This window comes from Schistocerca americana, chromosome 9 (assembly GCF_021461395.2).
Source record: "Schistocerca americana isolate TAMUIC-IGC-003095 chromosome 9, iqSchAmer2.1, whole genome shotgun sequence".
Classification (NCBI taxonomy): Eukaryota; Metazoa; Arthropoda; class Insecta; order Orthoptera; family Acrididae; genus Schistocerca; species Schistocerca americana.
In genome coordinates, this window is record NC_060127.1 from 149084392 (window position 1) to 149109003 (window position 24612).

Below are 24612 nucleotides of genomic sequence, written 5' to 3' on the forward strand. Positions count from 1 at the left end.
TTTGTTCATACAATAAAGTTTCGGCAAATGTTCTTCCTTTGCTGTCTGCATATGTTACTCTCTTTACCTTGAGTAACTGAAAAAAGTTAGTTTGTGTCAGATTTTAGGCTTAATTCTTTTTCATAACAGTATCAACATCCCAGATATTTTGGCTTGAGATATCTTCAGGACTAGTGTAATGGTGTACCACTCTGCATTTTATACACATCACACCTTTTGCGACTTGTTTGCTGCAATAGCAGTACTTAAAGTTTAAAATTTCTGTGCGATTTTTTTTTTGGCTGATCACAATACGATGTGGTCGCTGCACGTGCTGTTTCTTCATTGTAATTTAGCATTTTTACACTAGTTTCCATATCTACTTTTTATATCATTACATAGAGGAAAGAATAACTTTCTAACATGATGATTTGTTGTTACTATTTTCACTAATTTAACTATATACACTGGATTTTCATGTTAAGTGTTTGCACTTGGCAACTTGATTTGTTCCTCAGTGTTTCACTGTTTCCACATTCTGTTCTTCCGCTATTTTTGTGACACTCAGTACACTTAATATCACATTAATACTGTGATTTCTGTATATTACACATTTTTCACTGTTTATGTTTGTAGAGCTAACAGGCTCACTATTGTTGTGTCTGCTGCCTTCTATTATGAAAATACTCTGACTATGCTTATTGTCATTAGATGAGGATGCTAATGTTTGTTCAGCAACATAATTGTAAACAACAATGCTCAAATCAGCAGTCTGAGGTAGGAAGAGACTACTGCTACCAAAATTTTTCACTAGACTAAGCATTTAACATCAAAGATACACACTGCATCAACAAAAATAATAGTTTTTTAAAATATAATTTTTGAAAATAATCAGTGGTATGTCAGCATTACACGTAGTTATATCCTTCACCGATAGGTACGGTGGTTTATCAAAAATGTTTGAACTCGACATTGAGTAGCCAAAAGTTCACATCCTAATCTTGGCTTCCACCTTAAACATATGCCTCAAATTGATGAGAACATGCCATTGAGCAGTAACTAATAGATATTGTTTCCAGAATATAAATTTGAATTTTTTTAGGTAAAGATTACTTGAAATGAAGCTTATTAGTACATTACCTTCCCATCTCAGTCAAGCTATAGAGTTTGTATGTCAGAGTAAATTCGGTATCCTATGGAAGTATGGTAGTGTTTTGATTCATGCTTCCATTTGTCAACTCATGAATGTGTTCGTGTAAGAACCACTTTTTCAAAGTACACTGAAAATGATCATTCAATCAAAGATGTTTGTGAACTGTTTTGACATTTACTATCTTCTACTATATCTGTATAATTATAACAAATTCCGTAGATGCCTGATGATGTGTTTTGTGGTTCTGACCTGCAGTTGAGAGGACATTCAGCTTCGTATTAGCTGAATGCTTTCAAAATTAGGATCACACCGTGTTTCTCATGATAATATTGACAGAGATTTCAGATGGAGTCCGCAATCGGCCCATTACATTCCATCTTGTGAAGGAATCCCAGTAATAGCTAAGAATCATTACTATTTTTGTTAAATTTGTGGTATTTAGGAAAAATTTGAGTGTCTGTTAACTCAATTACAGAGGGAGGTGGTCCTTCAGTAAGTAATAAAACACTTTTTACCTCAGCCATTTTTGGTTGAAAAAATGCAGAATTTTTTTGTGGGATATTAGGGAATATTTCCACTTCAGCCTCAATGATTTCATGAAGTTCTGATAGCTGGCTGCACTATGTGTAACCTTGAAAATGGTGTCTGTAATGGAGGTGTGTTTCCAAGGAGAGAGCTGTCATTGAGTTTATTTTGACAGAAAACCAGCATATCACAAACATTCAGAGACAGTTGCAGAATGTCTGTGGATATCTGGCAGTGAACCAAGGAACAATGAGTCATGGGGCAAGGCATCTGTCGTCATTGCAATATGGTTGCGCAAACCTGTCCAAACACCTGTGTGGAGGGTGGCCACCTGGCTGCACACAGCTGTGACTCCTGCAATGTTGGAATGTGATCTCCAACTCCGTGACAACAGAAGGTCTCAGATGAGTCTGCACACCTGAGAAGAACTCCAAAACTTTTGGAATCTGGAATAAACACTCTGTGCAAAAATGTGTTTCTTACTTATTGAACACACCTCATATACATGTACACAGTCCCGCCACGTTAATGTGACCATTTCCTTTGTTCAGCATCAACATGCAGTAACCACCCGGACAACAAGTTGTAGTGCTACCAGGGAGAGTGTGGAGGGATGTGAAAAACTGCAGTCATTGTCTTAATTCCAAAACAGAGCAATTTACCTGAAGTCCAAAAGGGCACGAGGATTGGCTTTCAGTATTTCCAAGACAGCTAAGTTTGTCAACTGTTCACATGTTGCCTTGGTTAGAGTATGCCACGCATTGCAAAATGGCGCTATCCAATACAAGTGTCAGGGCAACTGTGGTGCATCTTGAGTCATAGCTGACAGGGTCAAAAGACAGCTGCAGGAATGTGACTGGTGAATAGACTTGCAACTGTTGAGCAACCGACTGCTGAGATGAACTGTGGTGCATCTTGAGTCATAGCTGACGGGGTCAAAAGACAGCTGCAGGAATGTGACTGGTGAATAGACTTGCAACTGTTGAGCAACCGACTGCTGAGATGAACTGAGGGGCCACCAACAGTGTTTCCTCAATGACTGTTCACCAAATGTTGCTATGTATGGGTCTCCACAGTGGGCACCTGATTCATTCATCAATGCTAATTGCTATTCGTCGATGATGAAGGCTGGAATTTGCGTTACTGTGACTGGACATCCACTGAGTGACAACAGGTAGTCTTCTCAGGTGAGACACATTTTATGCTCCATCGGACAGATGGCTGTGGGTGTGTACATTGTGAAACATCTGAAAGCAAACATCCTACAATAATTGTTTCCAGGGTGGAGAAAGGGAGTGTAATTGTCTGGGGGAATGTATTCATGGCATTACCTGGGTGATCTTGTCATTGAGGAAGGCACAATGGATCAACACAAGCACGCGTCTATTCTTGGTGACCATGTCCATGTGTACATGCAGTTTGTTTTTCCTCGGCTCAGTGGCATGTACCAGCAGGGTACTGCAACATGTCACACTGCTTGCAGTGTAAAAGTATGGTTGAAAGAGTACCAGGATGAGTTTAGCATACTCCCCAGATATAAACCCAGTTGAGAACATGTGGGATCACCTAAAATGGGCTGTTCGTGCCACGAATCCTCAACTGAGAAACTTGGCACAGCTGGCCACCATGGCACTGGACTCATCACGGCTCCTCATCCCTGTCGGTATCATCGAGAACCTTGTTGGCTGTTCCTCCACGTCTCTCAACGATCCGCATAGCAGATGGGGATTATTCAGGCTTTTGTTAGGTGATCACATTATTGTGACTGGACCATGTATAATGTGGACTGAATCAGTTATAAAGAACAGTGGCTGAGTTGTTTTAGATGAGTGCAGGCAATCTAGGCGAAGTTTTATAGATGAACTAATAAACACCATGCACTACCTGTTTATTGCATTATTGTCGTAGACAGTACAATAAATTCTGAAACCAACATTTCACAGACCACATAACATTTTCTTTACATATAAAGAAAAATTGTTTAGCTGTAAGGTTTATCACTGCAAGAATATGAACTACTTAAAAAAAAAGCAGCAGTGATTGGCTACTTTAAAAAAAAGACAACAATGACAAACTGGCTAAGGAAGACGTGTGCAGCAGTAGGAGCCTCGAATGAGATTTTCACTCTGCAGCAGAGTGTGCGCTGATATGAAACTTCCTGGCAGATTAAAACTGTGTGCCCGACCGAGACTCGAACTTGGGATCTATTCCTTTTGCGGGCAAGTGCTCTACCATCTGAGCTACTGAAGCACGACTCACGCCTGGTCCTCACAGCTTTACTTCTGTCAGTATCTCGTCTCCTCCCGAGTTCGAGTCTCAGTCGGGCACACAGTTTTAATCTGCCAGGAAGTTTCAGTAGGAGCCTTGTTACTACCAAATTCTGACTTTTAAATGTTACCCTCATAATCAAAATAAGGCTTAAATCAGATCTCATCCATTGTTAAAGAACCTATACACCCAGTTTTCTGCAAAGATGTGAATCTTTCCTTAAAATTATAAGCATGAAACTTATCTTTCTGTTCATTATTATAAGATTTTTTTCTCTCCAAAGTTCTTCTATGAGAATGGTCACCAGGTAAGAAAAATCAGATTTAATTCTTATTAAAAAGAGTGAGAACAGGAACCAGCCCATTTTAATAATGCTATTTATTAAGAACAAATAGCACCTGTACCACTTATTAAAAGTTCATCATGAAATGACGGTTCATGTGTAAAATTATATTTGAATTATGCTGTATGTGCAATGTTGGCTGTTTCCCATTGTGGCAAAAGTTTCTTGGGATGGTGGTACCCCACAGTTGCTTTTCTACCTAAAAAGGTGTAAAAGAACATAAACAGGTTTCTAAGATGAGAACTGAGTTTGTCACATTGAAAGTCCTGTGGCCCTAAAAAAACTGACAGAAGTCAACAAAGCATTAATTACAACCATTATGAAAAAATAAAGGAAACAAATTTAGTAAAAATACTATGGAAATATTTTGTTAAATATTTTGAAATACAAAAGCGAAACAAAAATAATTACGAGACACCCATGTATGTGTAAATATTATGGTAGCAGATGTTATGTCAGATTGCTGGCAATTTGCTGTGTATGTTTGGCTATGTTGGAGGATATATCTTTGCAACTGAGCTTGTATAAGCCTAATCTTTTTGTAAAAAGGGGGGGAGGGGGAGATTATTATTCTTTAAGATATGAATGACTAATTGCAGGAAGTTGTTTATATGAAAGATTATATTTTTAAATGATAATGGCTCTATATATGGTGTTTTCTACGGTGTTCTGTGCTGTCTGCACAAGTTTCTGTTGAGAAGCTTTCTTGACTGGTGTTGGTTTGATCTTTTTTTTTTTTGTGATGATGGAAGGCCTTGTGTCCATTGTTAGAAGTTACAGGTGCAGCGATGTTAATTTTTTTTGTTATGTCTATATCTACATATGTACTCTTGGTACTTCCCATTATATCAAGTATTAAGATTTCTTTCCATTCCATTCGCCATAGGGCACAGGCAGAATAATTGCTGAAAAGCTTGTGTACACACTTTAAGGAATCTAAGTTTCTTTTTGAGGTTCCTACGGGAGTGATACATAGGGGACGGGTGTAATATATTGTCATGCTTTTGTGAAATTATTGTTGTTTACTTACAAGTTTCTGCCAGTTCCGGTTTTTTATACATCTCAGTGACAGTCTCCCTTTGGTAAAATGAACCTATGACGATTCAAGGTGCTCTTAATTCTATACGTTCAGTTTCCCTCGTTAGTCCCATGTGGCTTCGGTCCAACACACTTTAGCAATATTCTAAGAAGGCTGGCACAAATGTTTTGTAAATGATCTACTTTGTAGACCTGTTGCATTATCCCAGTACCCTACTTACAAATGTAAACCTACAATCTGATTTACCTACGACTGAGTCTGTGTGATAATTTGATTCCATATCCCTGCAAATTATTGAACTCGGGTATTGTTATTTAAGTTTTAGTGAAATCTTATGTAGGTGATTAATTGTGGATCTTAAGTATGTCATCTTTCGCTGGTTTGGGTGTCAAGATATTTTCCTTGTGCAAATATTAGTGCCTGTTGGTTTCCTATAAATCTCAAAATGGTATCTATGGTTTTGTTGCAGATTTTTAATTTTTAGAAGTTAATGTTGTGATTGTTCCTATATTCTATGAGAAACAAATGTTTTTGTGCATGTGTTCTGATTTGTTGCTGATGCATCAGTTTCATTTTTGGTGTTATTGATTTGTCCACACATCTAATGTAGGAGATGATTTTGCTGTTAAAGTGGTTGTTAGCCTTGATAAATGCTTACTCTAAGTGGTTCATGTAAATACCTGTCAACATTCCAGTGAGGCAAATGTTTCAGTAAAATAGTGATATGAAAAATTTTGTAAGCATAAAGGATATCACCCCCCCCCCCCCCCCCCCCCCCCCCTATGAACCATGGACCTTGCCGTTGGTGGGGAGGCTTGCGTGCCTTAGCGATACAGATAGCCGTACCGTACGTGCAACCACAACGGAGAGGTATCTGTTGGACGCCAGACAAATGTATAGTTCCTGGAGAGAGGCAGCAGCCTTTTCAGTAGTTGCAGGGGCAACAGTCTGGATGATTGATTGATCTGGCCTTGTAACACTAACCAAAACGGCCTTGCTGTGCTGGTACTGTGAAAGCAAGGGAAAACTACAGCCATCATTTCTCCCGAGGGCATGCAGCTTTACTGTATGGTTAAATGATGATGGCGTCCTCTTGGGTAAAATATTCCGGAGGTAAAATAGTCCGCCATTTGGATCACCGGGCGGGGGCTACTCAAGAGGATGTCATTATCAGGAGAAAGAAAACTAGCATTCTACAGATCGGAGCGTGGAATGTCAGATCCCTTAATCGGGCAGCTAGGCTAGAAAATTTAAAAAGGGAAATGGATAGTTTGGTGGCAGGAGGAACAAGACGTTTGGTCCAGGGTTATAAATACAAAATCAAATAGGGGTAATGCAGGAATTGGTTTAATAATGAATAAAAAATAGGAGTGCATGTAAGCTACTACAAACAGCATAGTGAACGCATTATTGTGGCCAAGATAGACACAAAAAGCCCACGCCTACTACAGTAGTACAAGTTTATATGCCAACTAGTCTGCAGATGATGAAGAAATTGAAGAAATGTATGATGAAATAAAAGAAATTATTCAGATAGTGAAGGGAGGCGAAAATTTAATAGTCGTGGGTGACTGGAATTCGGCAGTAGGAAAAGGGAGAGAAGGAAACGTAGTAGGTGAATATGGATTAGCAATAAGAAATGAAAGAGGAAGCCGCCTGGTAGAATTTTGCACAGAGCACAACTTAACCATAGCTAACACTTGGTTTAAGAATCATGAAAGAAGGTTGTATACATGGAAGAAGCCTGGAGATACTGACAGGTTTCAGATAGGTTATATAATGGTAAGACAGAGATTTAAGAACCAGGTTTTAAATTGTAAGACATTTCCAGGGGCAGATGTGGACTCTGACCACAATCTATTGGTTATGAACTGTAGATTAAAACTGAAGAAACTGCAAAAAGGTGGGAATTTAAGGAGATGGGACCTGGATAAACTGAAAGAACCAGAGGCTGTACAGAGTTTCAGAGAGAGCACGTGTGGGATTGACTCGAACGAGCTACTTCTAGACGTCGACAGCGACCACGTACTTTGCGCGGCAACACCATTGAACAGTGGGACAATTTGGACCAGGTGTGGCATGATGATCTCATCACAGGTTCAAGCCTGCAGCCGAGCAAGGGAACGTCCTACCTCGCACTGATGTTGCTCAGGAGTGCTGTGAAAAGCCGCACGGGAAACAGGCACCTCTGCCGTTACACTAACGTTTATTTCTTTTCTCTGGTGATCTGGACACATTGACAGGAATGGGGGAAAGAAATACAGTAGAAGAAGAATGGGTAGCTTTGAGGGATGAAATAGTGAAGGCAGCAGAGGATCAAGTGCTACTGCAGTAGGCTTTGGTAACAGAAGAAATATTGAATTTAATTGATGAAAGGAGAAAATATAAAAATGCTGTGAATGAAGCAGGCAAAAAGGAATACAAACGTCTCAAAAATGAGATCGATAGGAAGTGCAAAATGGCTAAGCAGGGATGGCTAGAGGACAAATGTAAGGATATAGAGGCTTATCTCACTAGGGGTAAGATAGATACTGCCTACAGGAAAATTAAAGAGACCTTTGGAGAAAAGAGAACCACTTGTATGAATATCAAGAGCTCAGATGGAAACCCAGTTCTAAGCAAAGAAGGGAAAGCAGAAAGGTGGAAGGAGTATAGAGAGAGTCTATACACGGGTGATGTACTTGAGGACAATATTATGGAAATGGAAGAGGATGTAGATGAAGGTGAAAAGGGAGATATGATACTGCGTGAAGAGTTTGACAGAGCACTGAAAGACCTGAGTCGAAACAAGGCCCCGGGAGTAGACAACATTCCATTAGAACTACTGACAGCCTTGGGAGAGCCAGTCCTGACAAAACTCTACCATCTGGTGAGCAAGATGTATGAAACAGGCGAAATACCCTCAGACTTCAAGAAGGATATAATAATTCCAATCCCAAAGAAAGCAAGTGTTGACAGATGTGAAAATTACCGAACTATCAGTATAATAAGTCACGGCTGCAAAATACTAATGCGAATTCCTTACAGACGAACTGGTAGAAGCCGACCTCGGGGAAGATCAGTTTGGATTCCGCAGAAGTATCGGAACACGTGAGGCAATACTGACCCTACGACTTATCTTAGAAGCTAGATTAAGGAAAGGCAAACCTACATTTCTAGCATTTGTAGACTTAGAGAAAGCTTTTGACAATGTTGACTGGAATACTCTCTTTCAAATTCTGAAGGTGGCAGGGGTAAAATACATGGAGTGAAAGGTTATTTACAATTTGTACAGAAACCAGATGGCAGTTATAAGGGTCGAGGGACATGAAAGGGAAGCAGTGGTTGGGAAGGGAGTGAGACAAGGTTGTAGCCTCTCCCCAATGTTATTCAATCTGTATATTGAGCAAGCAGTGAAGGAAATAAAAGAAACATTCGGAGTATGTATTAAAATCCATGGAGAAGAAATAAAAACTTTGAGGTTCGCCAATGACATTGTAATTCTGTCAGAGACAGCAAAGGACTTGGAAGAGCAGTTGAACGGAATGGATAGTGTCTTGAAAGGAGGATATAAGATGAACATCAACAAAAGCAAAACGAGGGTAATGGAATGTAGTCGAATTATGTCGGGTGATGCTGAGGGAATTAGATTAGGAAATGAGACACTTAAAGTAGTAAAGGAGTTTTGCTATTTGGGGAGCAAAATAACTGACGATGGTCGAAGTAGAGAGGATATAAAATGTAGACTAGCAATGGTGAGCAAAGTGTTTATGAAGAAGAGAAATTTGTTAACATTGAGTATAGATTTAAGTTTCAGGAAGTCATTTCTGAAAGTATTTGTATGGAGTGTAGACATGTATAGAAATGAAACATGGACGATAAATAGTTTGGACAAGAAGAGAATAGAATCTTTCGAAATGTGGTGCTACAGGAGAATTTTGAAGATTAGATGGGTAGATCACATAACTAATGAGGAGGTATTGAATAGGATTGGGGAGAAGAGGAGGTTGTGGCACAACTTGACTAGAAGAAGGGATCGGTTGGCAGGACATGTTCTGAGGCATCAAGGAATCACCAATTTAGTACTGGAGGGCAGCGTGGAGGGTAAAAATCGTAGAGGGAGACCAAGAGATGAATACACGAAGCAGATTCAGAAGGTTGTAGGTTGCAGTAGGTATTGGGAGATGAAGAAGCTTGCACAGGATAGAGTAGCATGGAGAGCTGCATCAAACCAGTCTCAGGACTGAAGACCACAACAACAACAACAAAGGATATCAAATTCATGATGCAACAAAATGTAGAAAAATGGGGGATAACAAATATAGTTTTCCTCATTACTATATGGGAAGTTCGTTATATTGCTTATAAGCTATATATATTTCTGCTTTTATTCGTCCAGAGATTAAAACATTTCAGTTAAGGGATGCTCAATAATAAATCCTTGGTTCTTCAGTGAACTCTAAATCCTTCAGCTTGTATGAAGCCTTTAACGTAACATCAGAAGAGTCATAACTTGGGCTGCCTGCTAACATTGATGGAACAGCATCATTTCTTTGCGATAGCCTTGACACTACCCTATACTACAGGATTTGTGCCCGGCTAGCCTCATGTTGAATCTGAAGTACAAGAAGGTATAGCTCTGAAAGCAACCAACTTTGGACACTCTGTCTTCAACAGTATGAATTTTGGAGGTTGGATGTTAATAGGAGCACAAAATCAAATGACTTGTCTGTAACATTTTATGCTCTGTCTTGGAATCTAGTGTACTTTGTAATAATCTTTTAACAATTACTACAACCAGAGGTTCTCCTTGATATGAATCAATATATAGTGAATATAACTGATGAGCCTCCAATATAGCTGTGTTTTATTGTTACATATGAATTATGGGAATAATTGCCAGTCAGTTTTTGTGATTTTTATGAACTGCACGCCAAAATGACATTTATCATGACCTTTTTCTATGCCGGACATAGTGTCTCTGTTTAGGTTTTGTAATACAACCTACAAAGTGGTGATAAAACGTTCACTCCATCCAAACACGCCTCAGAAGGCCCAAAGGTACTGACTGACCGCCATGTCATCCTCAGCTGACAGGGGTTACTAAATGTGGATACGAAGGGGAGTGTGGTCAGCACACAGCACTCCAAGCTGTTGTCAGTTTTCATGATAGGAGCCACTATTTCTCAGTAAAGTAGCTCCTCAATTGACCTCACAAGAGCTGAATGCAGCCCGCTTGCCAACAGCACTCGGCAGACCCGGACGGTGACATATTCAAGTGTTGGCTAAGCCTGACAGCATTTAACTTTGATGATCTGACAGGAACCAGTGCTACCACTGCGGCAAGGCCATTGGTTCTACGCGCCAGGGCATCCATGAAAAACAATGTTCGTTGGGCATCTTGTAAGGACATGTGGAAGACAATAACAAATAAGCTATAGAAAGAAACACATTTTAATTTTCACATTTTTGGGTAAAATTTGTTAATTGCTTACCCTGTTTATGTTCCAGGGTACAGACGTTGCTCAGTGTAATGACCATCTCCACCCATGAAGGCCTGGAACTGCACAATTGTTCGCAGCACTTCTTGAACAGAAATCCTGAAGTGTACAGTCTGAAAATTGCACAGTTGTATCATTTCCAAGGTAGAAGTCTAGGTCCACCTATAATTGGCTGCATTAAAGTATCAGTGCAGGGAGGGTTGAATCCCAAACAGTCAATTACCATGTCACTCAATATGTTTGTCATTTACTGACAAGACTGTTGTTGGTAGTGCTGGTGTCATGACTTTCTGTTAGGCACTGGTATTGGTACAAGTAGTGCGCATTCAAATGCTCCACCGTTGTTTTTTTACTATGTACTTTTGCTGTTGTTACTTGCACAATGTAATTATCTTCTCACAAACAGCTCAAGATCATGAGAAACACCTCCAAGTGGCATTTGACAAACTAGCAGAGCATTGTGTTGTGGTCAATGAGGACAAATGCCAACTCAGGCAAAAATGTGATACATTCATAGGCCACCTCGTAGATGCTGCAGGCATCCACCTCACCAAAGAAAAAACAGACGCAATCCATAACCTACCACCCCTGATGGACTGTCAAGAGTCACACCGTTTGTTAGGAGAAATTATTTTTGCTGACGACATAGTAACAACACCTCCCCCATGCTGCAGAAACACTTCAGCTGCTCACAGTCTCTCTGCAGCAAGAACATGTCAGGCAAATGTAAGCTCACTTGGACTCCTGATATGCAAGCAGCTTTTGAGAATATCTAAACTGACCTCACTCAGACCACCACCCTGGCATTCCCATTGTCGGACACCCATATGGTTATAAGGGCCGACGCCAGTGACCGGGCAACTGGGACAGGAACAGGAAGTTCCCAGTGCAACCCAACCCCTATGGCTTTTCTGGCAGAAACTTAACCAACACCCAGAAAATGTGGTCAACTTTCGACTGTGAGCTTTTGACAATATATGAAGTGGTTTGGCACTTCGGAGACAACATTGAGGGCTGGTCGCTTACTATCTACACAGACCACACTCTCTGGCTGATGCTAATAAAAACCCGCCAGCCAATGTCTCCCCTCAACAATTCCACCACCTGGACTTGATTTCACAATGTACTGCAGATGTGTGCTATGTACGAGGAGCAGAAAATACAGTGGCTGACTACCTCTCATGACTCGAAACTAGTGGAGGCACAAGCAACTGATACCAACCTTCAAAACCTGCTATCTGGACACACAATGGGCCTCCAGCTCAAGCAGTGCACCATTGCAGCACAACCAAACTAGTTTGGTGCGACGTATCCCATGGTAGGCAACAACCAGTCATGCCACAGAACTTTAGAAAGACAGCTTTCAACCTCCTCCACAACTTGTCTAACCCATCACTGAAACTCATAATGGAACATTTCATTTGAACTATCATTAAACAGGACTGTGCTCTGTGGACAAGAGCCTGCATCCAATGCCAACAGCCCAAGACAGGACATCAGACCCAAACGCCCTTTGGGAAATTCCCCATCCCAAAGGTCCTTTCCAGCATGTCCACATAGACCTGGTGGGGCCACTCCCAGATTCAAACGGATACAAATACATCTTGTCAGACATAGACAGGACTACTCGTTGGGTGGATGCCACACCGCTGACTGATATCTCGGCCGACTATAGCCCAAGCTTTCATCACACTATGGATTGCACACTTCAGCTTCCCAGAGTCCCTGACAACTGACCAGGCCAGCAGTTTGAGTCGGCCCTGTTCTCTGAACTCTACCGCCTCTGTGGGTGCCACTGGTTCCCAATGGTCTTGTGGAATGGTGGCACCAGGTATTCAAGACAGCACTCATGTGCCACAACCAGGAGTGGATGAAGGCCCTACCTTGGGTGCTGCTGGGCATATGAGCTGCCTGCAACGAAGATCTGGACGCTTCACTGGCAGAGGTCCTCTACAGGAAAGCGATCACCCTCTCAGCAGAGTTCATATCATAAACCATCAACCTGTCTGAGACCACATCCACCATGTCTGCATTCCACCGCCATCGCACCAGCCCAAACCAATCATCTTTGTGCATAAGGACCTCCAATCGTGTACCCACATCATGCTCAGGACTGTCAAACCTGCTCTCCACACTGTGTACAGTTGCCTGTAAAAGGTGTTGAAATGAGGACCGAACACTTTTGATATCTTAAAAGCTGGAAAAACAACAACAGTGTTACTGAACTGTCTACAACTGGCATGGACTTTAGCAGACACACCCAGTGTCTACCCTCCACTGGCCCCATCTCCAGGCCCCTCAAGCCAATTCACAGTAGGCCTGGACCTGCGAGACTACCTCCCAGAAGACTTTTCCGTAACACTGCAGGACTCACTATTCGTGGTTAGGGCCAAATTCCGGCTACAGCACTCCAAGCCCCTTCCGCCTATGATCGACACAGCAGATCCGAAATCCCCTGTTTCTTCAGACAGCTTCCTGTTTGTGTTGGCCCCAAAGCACTTCATAATGACTGACACCCCAGACACTGCCACTGGCTGACCGACAGCCTCACCAGATGACACACAACCAACCACCAACACCTCAACGGATACCGCCACCGTCACATTGGCACCGCTGCTGACGCTATGGGCCGACCGCCCAAACACCTGGCAGACTAAGATATGTCAGCCCTGGCAATCGCCAGCAGCACAACGCATCAGGATGTACTCCAGTCACCATGCTTTGGACTTGTTGGGGAGGGGGGGGGGGGGCTCTGTGCAGATGTAGAACCACTGGCTCTACCCCCAATAATATTGCTGCCCTATTGCAGCAAGAACAACTGTGTCTTTGCCAGATCACTTCTCTGTTGCACGCGCTCTATGCTAAGCACATTGTGTATAGCTGCGAGAATAAAAGTATTCATAGTAAGTGACAAGAGTGTGAATGATTGTTTATTGTCGTGATTACCACCCCTGCTCCCCTCTATCTACAAAGCTGTTTACTTAACATTGTTGTTGCATGTTGTTTAAAGGGAAATTTAGGCGCTTATAATAAATAAATTTATGATGCTACCTTAAAAGTGTGTGCATGACCAATCAAAGAAACAAAAACAAATATTTCAGTCATGTCAGAGTAAGCTATGAGTTTAAATTTTGTTTTCAGTAACATCTTCCTGAATTGTACACACAAGTAGTTACGGGCACAGCGCTTATTCTCTTCTTCCATCGCTGTCAGTACTCACCGTTTCCCACTGTTGTCTGCACAGACAGAAGTTCTCAACTTGAAGACTGCGGCTAACCGTTTCAGATTTATGCAATAGGTCTGCAACTACATTTTCTCTTGAAGTTTTGTCACAACCGGTACTTTAGAAATACGAACAGCAAGATCTCATTTGGCAATGGGGACCTAATGCAGAGCACATCAAGGATACTTCTTAGAATACCAACATCTCATTGATAATTTGTCTGGAATGTATTTTTGTTTGTTATTAAGCACTGTTCGACCAAGAGAACTAGCAATTTACACTTCTCCAATATCGTCGGCATAACGTCGTTAGTGGTTACACTAGCAATCCAATCACACAAACTTAAAAGCTGTTGAGTCTGTGCACTACGTAGAACCACTGCCACTGGCTCTACCCCCCCTCCCCCCCCTCGCACCCCAATAATATCGCTGCCCTACCGCAGCAAGTTATGAACGACTTGAAATGGCACCATCACCTAGCAAATGTTGTGGGGAACCAAAGGCTGTGTTTCATTAACATAACAAATCGACAAAGGAGACTACCTAATTACGCTTCACTGTTCTCTTCTAAGTATGGGATCCTTACAACGTAGTATTGATAGAGAACATCGAAAAAGTTCGAAGAAGGGCAGCTTGTTTTTTATCATCTCGAAATGGGGCAGGGACTCACAGAGATACTACACTACTGGCCATTAAAATTGCTACACCAAGAAGAAATGCAGATGATAAACGGGTATTCATTGGACAAATATATTATACTAGAACTGACGTGACTATATTTTCACGCAATTTGGGTGCATAGATCCTGAGAAATCAGTACCCAGAACAACCACATATGGCCGTAATAACGGCCTTGATATGCCTGGGCATTGAGTCAAACAGAGCTTTGATAGCATGTACAGGTACAGCTGCCCATGCAGCTTCAACACGATACCACTGTTCATCAAGAGTAGTGACTGGCGTATTGTGATGAGCCAGATGCTCGGCCACCATTGACCAGACGTTTTCAATTGGTGAGGAATCTGGAGAATGTACTGGGCAGGGCAGCAGTCAAACATTTTCTGTATCCAGAAAGGCCCGTACAGGACCTGCAAATGCGGCCGTGCATTATCCTGCTGAAATGTACGGTTTCGCAGGGATCGAATGAAGGGTAGAGCCACGGGTCGTAACACAACTGAAATGTAACGTCCACTGTTCAAAGTGCCGTCAATGCGAATAAGAGGTGACCGAGATGTGTAACCAATGGCACCCCATACCATCATGCCGGGTGATACGCCAGTATGGCGATGATGAATACGCGCTTCCAACGTGCGTTCATCACGATGTCACCAAACACAGATGCAACCATCATGACGCTGCTAACAGTCATTGGATCTCGACCAACGCGAGCAGCAATGTCGCGATACGATAAACCACAATCGCAATAGGCTACAATTCGACCTTTATCAAAGTCGGAAACGTGATGGTACGCATTTCTCCTCCTTACACGAGGTATCACAACGACGTTTCATCAGGCAACACCGGTCAACTGCTGTTTGTGTATGAGAAATCGGTTGTAAACTTTCCTCATGTCAGCACGTTGTAGGTATCGCCACCGGCGCCAACCTTGTGTGAATGCTCTGAAAAGCTAATCATTTGCATATCATAGCATCTTCTTCCTGTCGGTTAAATTGCGCGTCTGTAGCATGTCATCTTAGTGGTGTAGCAATTTTAATGGCCAGTAGTGTATAAGCGAATTTTGGTGGCAATCATCACAGCAAAGCCACTATCTCTTCACAAAATTACAGTCAGAAACTCTCTCCTCTGAACAGCATAACATCTTGTTGATTCTGACGTACCGTAATTAGAAAGAAACAGCCATAGTGTTATGTGACAAATCAATAAGGAAACGGGTGAGTAAAATTTTTGAAGCTCGAACAGCTGGGATTACTCAGTCACTTGGAAGTGGCTATCAACAGCCACCAACTGTGAAGTGTAAAAATTTCAACAGCGTTACTCGGTCAGTAAGACTGAAACCTCGACACTTAAGCAAGATTGCGAGCCAGCTCAACACAAAATCGTTAGAGGAATGCAGACCAAACTGACTCCGTAATTTTGTGTAGGAGACACTAGGTAGGAAGCAACATTGCCTATTAGGAGTTTGACTAAGCAGTAAAGACACTGTGGCAAATTCGTCAGGCAAATGTTGTGGAACTGAAAACTACTGACAACTTGAGAAGAGCAGAACCGATTTGATCACTACGAATGACGTCGTAGAGCAGAGTCTCTCCTTGATGACGTAAAGCCTCGACCCCCCACTAGCCTAGAGCATGTAGTCAGTAGGATCGACGGTGCACGTGGTTTCTGGTTGTGGTATGGAAACATCTTGTGTGTAAGATCGTTCTTGTATTGGTTTTACACTTACTGCCTTATGAGAAGATTAGTGACCCATAGCCATGGATAATGAAGTCCAGCATCCAGTACTTAAGTCAGCACAGCAGCCAGCATTGATGAGTAGTCCGGATGTCTACTAACAGGGCTCTGGTCCAGGGCAAAAGGTGACCCTAAAGTCCAGCATTGAACTAGTCTGACTGCCTATCCTACTGGCTGGGCAGGTTCAGCATGACATCATGCATACGACATTGCGGTCCATCTGTTAGGGCAACACAGACAGTGATCTGGGAGGGACTGAGTACTCCCCAAAACACAATTGTCACGATCACCCCCACCTCCTAGCAGGACTACTGACGGGGCTTGCCCAACACCAAGTGGCAAGCCACTGCTTCAGGATGTCATCGACTTCCACTCCCAGCCAATGCAGTGTACTCGGCAGCCTCGAGTCCACCGTTGGATTTAGTGGATTCCTCTCTGGATTATGTAGCCACTAGCCGTCTCAGACGACACGCAACGACTTATATTCTCAATAATAAATGGAATAATCTTGAATACTGTCTTATTGCATCTACCAACACCACACAGGTCTTCAGTCTGGATCCTGACAAAACAGTAGGGGTTCCAGCCCAGGAGTGGGTGACCCCTACAATGGGATAAACTAAGAGAAATGAGAGTTAATAGAGAAAAGTTTTGGTCTTCATTCTTGCCAAGTGAAATCGTCGAGAAATAGTCTGGAAGTTGTTCAGTGAACCCTCCGTCAAACATTAAGTCTGTATTCCATAGTAAACACGTAGATGCAGATGTAGATACACCACCTGCTTGATAGCATCTAGGGCCATCTTTGGAAAGAAATACAACAGCGACTCTGTGTGGTATTATAGGTTTCCAGAAGCATGTGCCATATACACACAGCTCCCATAAATTATGAGCCAAAGGTTTGTAGGTGCAGAGCTGGCGCCCAGCAACATGCTAGTAGTTCCATTGGGTTCAGACCGGGTGAATTTGTTGGCATAGACATCACCGTGAGTTCACTACTCTGCTGCTCAAACATGCTTCACATGTTGTGACACAGACTACTATCCTGTTGGAAAATGCCATCAACAACAGAGAAGACGTCAAGCATGAAGGGGTACAAGTTGTCCACAACATCGTTCAGTACTCCACAGCTGTCGTGGTGCCTTTGATTACTACCACAGGTCACATGGAAGCTTAGGCGAATATCCCCCTTAGCATAATAATGCTACCATGCGTTTGCATTTGTGGTGTGATTTATGTTTCGAGCAGCTGTTTGCCGGGATCTTACCATGTCCAGACACTATCATCGACCTGACATAACAATAAATATGATTCATCTACCCGGGCGACACTTTTCCATCAATGCACAGTACAACGTTCCTGTTCCCAGCGCTATAGTACGGCAGGTGTTCAGTAAGTAATGCAACACACAAATTTTTTTTTCAGGGTTCCAGTAGTCGGAACCAACATCTTACTGCACCAGTAACCTCTCCACCATCCGCATACTGCTTCCCATAGAGTGCATCCTTCACTGGACCGAACAGACAGGTGGTGCAAGATCCGAACCATAGGGTGAGTGAGGAAAAAGAGACCAATGAAGTTTTGTGTGCTCCTCTCGGATTGGCAGACTTCTGTGAGGCCTTGCGATGTCATGGAAAAGGAGACATTCGTTTGCATTTGTGGCGACAAACACGCTGAATCGTTTCTACAGTTTCCTCAGGGTAGCACAGTACACTTTAGTGTTGATTATTACATCATGTGGAAGGACATCAAACAGAATAACTCCTTCATAGTCCCAGAAGACCGTTTGCATGACTTTACCAACTGGGGGTGCAGCTTTGAACTTTTTCTTTTCAGTGGAGGTGGTCTGGCACCACTCTGTGGATTGCCGTTTTGTTTCCAGTTCTAAGTGATGACCCACGTTTCACTGCCTGCCTGTGACGAAGTTCGACAAAAAACTGTGACGATCAGCCATGTAATGTGCAAGAAATTCCCCATTGCTCTTTACGCTCTTCCGTGAGGCTGCAAGGAATCCAGTGGGCACACAACTTTGAGTATCCCAATTGCTGGACGAGTGTGCCAGCACTACCATCAGAGATGTCCAGTTGAGCAGCGAGGTGTTTGACTGTGATCCATCGATCACCTCGAATGAGAGTGTCAACACGTTCCAACGCTGCAGGAGTCACACCTGTGTCGCCGGTATGCAGGAGATCAGCCAAGTTTGTGTGACCTTGTTGTGATAATAGACGCCTCCACCAAGGACACACCATGATTTTGTTGACTGCCAGGTCTCTGTAGACATTCTGCAAGCGCCTATGAATATTTGCGATGCTATGGCTTTCCTACAAAAGAAACTCAACGACAGCTCTCTTCTTGGAACATAACTACGTCACAGACAAATGCCACATTTTTTCAACCAAAAAATGTTTTCTTGCTTACTGAACGCCCTCGTAAATGACGATGTCTTTGAGCGAACATGGAAATATGCAGGGGTCGAGTGATGTGGAACCCTGTTGTAACCACGACAGGGGCGGTCGCGGGGTTGCCGCTAACGAAAACGCGGTGGGACTGAACGGATGCGGCCCGCGAACAAACAAGACGGACGAACGGGAATGGAAGGACAAGCACGACGACGGACAACCGAGCCAGACACCAAGATCAACAACAAAGTACTAAGCAACGGGGTCACAAGAGATAACCTCACGAAATCAAAACAACGTCCAATCGTAAACAGGAAGTAAGCACACGCAACGTAAACACGATATCTGTAAACGAGATATCAACCGACTCAGCACGAATACCAGACTGCCTCGCACAGTTTTTTTTTTCTTTATTGTATTTCAATTCCCCATCGGGGCGGGCTGGCAGCAGCATATGCGCTGCTCTTCAGCCGAAAGACATAGAACAAACAACAGAAGACAGTTAAAAATATACAAAGGAGAGAATATGGTGAACATAGAAGAAAAGGGGGGAACATCATGGAAGGCAATAGCCAAAAAAAAGGGGCGACTGTAAAATGGAGATAAAAACCGTAAAAAGTAGCGCACACAAAAAAACCACACACTGTGACAATTAAAAGAACACAAGGCACAGTATGATCAGTGCATAAAGTATCGACTGATGGCATAGCACATAACTAACACTGACAGCGAAACTCAAGGCAGCACACAATTAAAATCACACCTCTTGACGCACAGGAGAAACAGCACTAAACACAACACTGACGATGATCAAAATGGAGGATCTGCCAGGCGTAAGGAGATGAGGGAGACCGGAAGAAGGCAGGGAGGGGAAGAGAGGGGGGAGATGGGCGGGGTGTGCGCTGAAGAAGGCCAGGGAGGGAGGGATGTGGGAAGGAAAGAGGTAAGTATGGGGTGCAGGGTCTCAGGGGGGGGGGGATGGAGGAAAATCCGCTCTGGGAGAAAGAGGGGAGAGGTAAAAGAAGGCCCTGGAGAGGGGGGGGGAACAAGGCCAGGTTATAGTTGGAAGGATGAGTAGATGTCACAGCGAAGTTCATCATCTGGGAGGGGGAGGCGCTGGAAATTGCCCTGATGAAGGAGATGGAGAGTGTGGAGGTGGAGAGAGGGAGGGATACAGCGATAGAGGTTCGGCAACGGGCGGGGGGTGGAGAGGAAGGAGGAAACCAGAGGGTGGGGGGGATCAAGCCTGGAGACAATGTAAAGGAAGCGGAAATGTTGGAGGAACAGGAGGAGGTGGGGGAAGGGGATCAGTTCATACAGGAGCCGTGTGGGGGAAGGAAGGTGGATACGGAAGGCAAGGCGGAGCGCATGGCATTCAAGGATTTGGAGGGCCTTGTAAAAGCGGGTGGGGGCGGAGATCCAGGCAACGCTGGCATAACAGAGGATGGGACGGATGAGGGATATGTAGTTGTGGAGGATGGTAGAAGGATGCAATTCCCATGTCCGGCCAGACAAGAGTTTCAGAAGGCGGAGGCGGGAATGGGCTTTCTGCTGGTTGGTCTGGAGATGAGGGGTCCGGGTGAGGTGTCGGTCGAGGGTGAGGCCAAGGTATCTCAGCTCGCTGAGCGAGAAGCTGCCGCCTAAATACACAACAAGGTATGTCGCTATTGGACGCTGGGACCACGTGCTCCACAGTGGCGCCCTCGCATTACACTCGGGGCCAGGAGCGTGCGCATCCACAGTGTATGGTGTGACTGCTGCAGAGACCTCTAGTGGCCATCGAGTTCCATGCTGTCCGGCGCAGATTCGAAACCCGCAGCGCTCGGTACCAGAAACACCATGTTGAACAATGTGTGCTGAGTGCTGTGTTCCGAAGCCACTGTACTCTGCCGTCAGACCTGCCACAGATCGCCTTCTGTCCTGCTCCACGGAGCGGGAAGGCCTTCACCATTCGTGTTCTGTGATGAGCTTGTGGACATCCAACAAATTATCTGTGATTTCACCGTCTGTCAACCATTTTACATGGCGACACGACGAGAACATACGAGGAGCTTCATCGTTTCCATGATTCTCGATCCAAGGTGCCAGGCCACAACAGTGCACTCTTTTTGAAAGTCGCTGTCGTCAGTGGATTTCCCATCTGTACCCCATAACGTCAGTAGGACGACTCTTCATTGATATCTGCTCCGCTCATGCACTTTCCTCAATGCGTCACGTGGCTGCAAAACCACCAGATGACATTCAGTATTGCAGGGGGCAGCAATCATAATGTTTTGGCATATCAGTATAAGTAGAATGGAATGGCCAAGGTACAGGTCATCTGCATCCAATCCAATCCAACGATTTGGAAACCACTCTTGAAGACATACTGTAGTACTTCGTGCAGTATGGGCTAGACAGCTATCATGTTGATACCACAGGTTCCTCCTAGTCGGCAGAGGAACGTTTGCTAACATCCTTGGAAGATGGTCTGTTATGAGGCTGTGACACTTGCGCATGTCCAATGTTCTGTCTATGAAAATTGGGCCTATGAGCTGATGGTTCATTATCCCACACCATAAGTTTATACACCAGGAACGCTGATGTTCCACAGGACGAAGCAAACGAGGACTGTCAACAAGCGAACAGTGCACGATTCGGCGGTTTACGTGGTTACGATAGGTAAATGTGGCTTCATCATTAAACAAGATACATGGTACACCTGGAGTATCCCGTGTTAATGGCCAGGTACAGAAGTTGATACGATTCTCGTAATCGTTTCCATATGGGCCTTGATGGAGAGAGATGTGATAGGAACTGAACTATGCCATTGGAGAATTTGTAGAACACTTGCCTGGTTCATGCTACTTCCTTGTGCAATTGTGCCAAAGTTACCGTGCAGATTAACTGCAACAGCAAGAAGAACATTGATTTCCCCTCTTCTGTCGACACTTGTTTCCTTCCGTTACGTATTACACTACCACTTTCACATAACTGGTTGAAGAGGTTGATAAATACACACATCAAAAAAAGTTTTGCATCACCCCGGTTCCCAGAACTGTGGATATTGTATCGCAGACACAGTCCCTTCCACTGTCCAGAGATTTCATTGAATCCTTCCAAAGATGTAAACATCCATGCATGAGCAGCGCCTATTAGACAGAGGGAGTCCGACAGCCGATCAGTTCCAGTCATTCCACCAGGAAGGAGGTGCACGGCTCCGGTTGTTTGTAGTTCAACCGTTTCGATGCATTCCTCTAGACGAACGAAGATGCGACGTACTCCATTCCTCAATTTAGGAATTCTACAGTACTTTAAAAAACCCAGTCGCTACGTCAAATTCCCGACTGATCAATTTATTGTTTCTGATAGTTTTATTGCGTGCAAGCATGCGTTTGGGCGTGGGTCTCTCTCCCGGCTTGTGCAGACGGGGGCTGGACTACGCTGGAGGCGGCGAAATGCGCGCCCCTCGCTATCTTTAGTTTGCGTGATCGGAAGAATTTTTTTTTTGGTCAGATATATATAGTGGAACGTGGTGGTGGAGGAGGGTGTTTGTGCTCTCAAGCGTTGGCGCATACAAGACCTCACAAGGGAACCTCCCCATCGTACCCCCCTCAGATTTAGTTATAAGTTGGCACAGTGGATAGGCCTTGAAAAACGGAACACAGATCAATCGAGAAAACAGGAAGAAGTTGTGTGGAACTATGAAAAAAATTAGCAAAATATACAAACTGAGTAATCCATGCGCAAGTTAGGCAACATCAATGAGAATGTGAGCTAAGGAGCGCCGTGGTCCCGTGGTTAGCGTGAGCAACTGCGGAACGAGAGGTCCTTGGTTCAAGTCTTCCCTCGAGTGAAAAGTTTACGTTCTTTATTTTCGCCAAGTTATGATCCATCCGTTCGTTCATTGACGCCTCTGTTCACTGTAATAAGTTTAGTGTCTGTGTTTTGCGACCGCACCGCAAAACCGTGCGATTAGTACGTGCCTCTCCAGTGGGAACCGAAAACATTTGATCGCGAGGTCATAGGTCAACCGATTCCTCCACAGGAAAACACGTCCGATATATTCTATACGACACTGGTGACGGCATGTGCATCACATGACAGGAATATGTTGTCGACCCACCTAACTTGTACACTTGGCGAATAGGTAAAAAGATTCTTCTACCTTGCCCGATTTAGGTTTTCTTGTGGATGTGATAATCACTCCCAAAAAAGTGATGAAAACATAAGAGTTTGTCACATAAACTGCAACAAATGAATGCAATAGTTTCACGGTCGCACAGTTTTCCGTGTGCTCTGTCAAAACTTATCTTTTTAACGTTTTAAAATTTTTCCGTGTGTAGACCGTTGCAACTAAACTCGGGCTCGTTTACTACCTATTTTTCACGTGGCTCATCTGTAAAGGGGGTTGGTAGTAAACGGTTGCATTTGCGCCCCTATTATTGAGTCTGATATTGGCTGGCTTTTGAAGAGCAGTGAATTGAACTATACACATTCAGATTGAAACTTATTTATTCAAAAGAAACACTTTAACGTTGTGGCCATGCAATTTTTAAGTTCACAAATAATAATCGGTGCAATTCGTACACTGTCTGTCTCACACCCACACACTTTCACTTTGTTCCTTCGCATACCCTGGCGTCCATGCTTGCACTCGCGGCACTTTTCCGCTCCCAACTCGCCACCACAACGGCCAACCACCAAAGACCTCGATTTTCCCGCTCACATCCACAGTCCTGAGTCGGGTCACATGACACCACAGTAGTCAAAATAATTGCTAAACATGGCCACAATTCGTTTACAGTATTTTATAATATTTAAATACTTAAATCTAAATACATTATATAATTTTACAAATTATCACCACACTTATATAATTCGTTGCAATTAAAAGAAAACCAAAACACTATCCAACGGAACTACAACGTCCATCAAAACACAAAACAAGTATTTTCTGGTCTATTTTGCCCAGCATATTATCTCTGCTGCTGTGCTTTAAATTTTAAATTACTTGAAAGAGTTCCATATTATCCCCTGTTACCTTACATACCCCCACTTCATGGAGACATTACCTTAGTAACGGCAACATGAAGTAGCACCAAATGGAGTGAACCCATATTACTTTACATATTAAACATTTTAATTATAACTATAATGGCACCAAAACATGTAGAACAGTGTTATAGTGGTGAGTTAATCAGTGTAAGTACTGTCATCAGAAAACATACATACATAATCCAACAATGTATGCAACTCAAATATACAATTGGATAGTCTCCTATTGAGTCTGATTGGGCAGGCAAAATAAATGCCCATGTTAGTCTATATGTAGGTTGCACACACACAGCACATTAACACTTCCATTTTTTACACAGTTGTTGCTGTAAGTTGCACAGAGTTGTTGTAACCAGATCCTTTTGTTCACAGGTTTATGCATTGGAATACAGTCTTTCCAAACTTGCCAGCCAACAGCATTGTGCTTCCTCTCATTAGCCAAGCCATCCTATCAAAATTTAATCAAATCCTCTTAAATCTTGGCTAGACATGCAGACCCACATTTCCCAGGAATCAGGCTATCCAAATCCTCCCTGGAACATCCTGTTTTCACTGATCAGTTCTTATTGAGGTTTGTACAAATGACAAACATGCACATAAATCAAACACAAACATGGCATAGTTAAATATATTCTATTTCACCCTTCAAATATTCCCAGATCAGGACCTCCGACACTTCTACCCCCACGCACCAGTATCAACTCCAGGTGCCACAGATCACTTCCTTAACCTTTATTCTTTTACCACATATTTTTTCA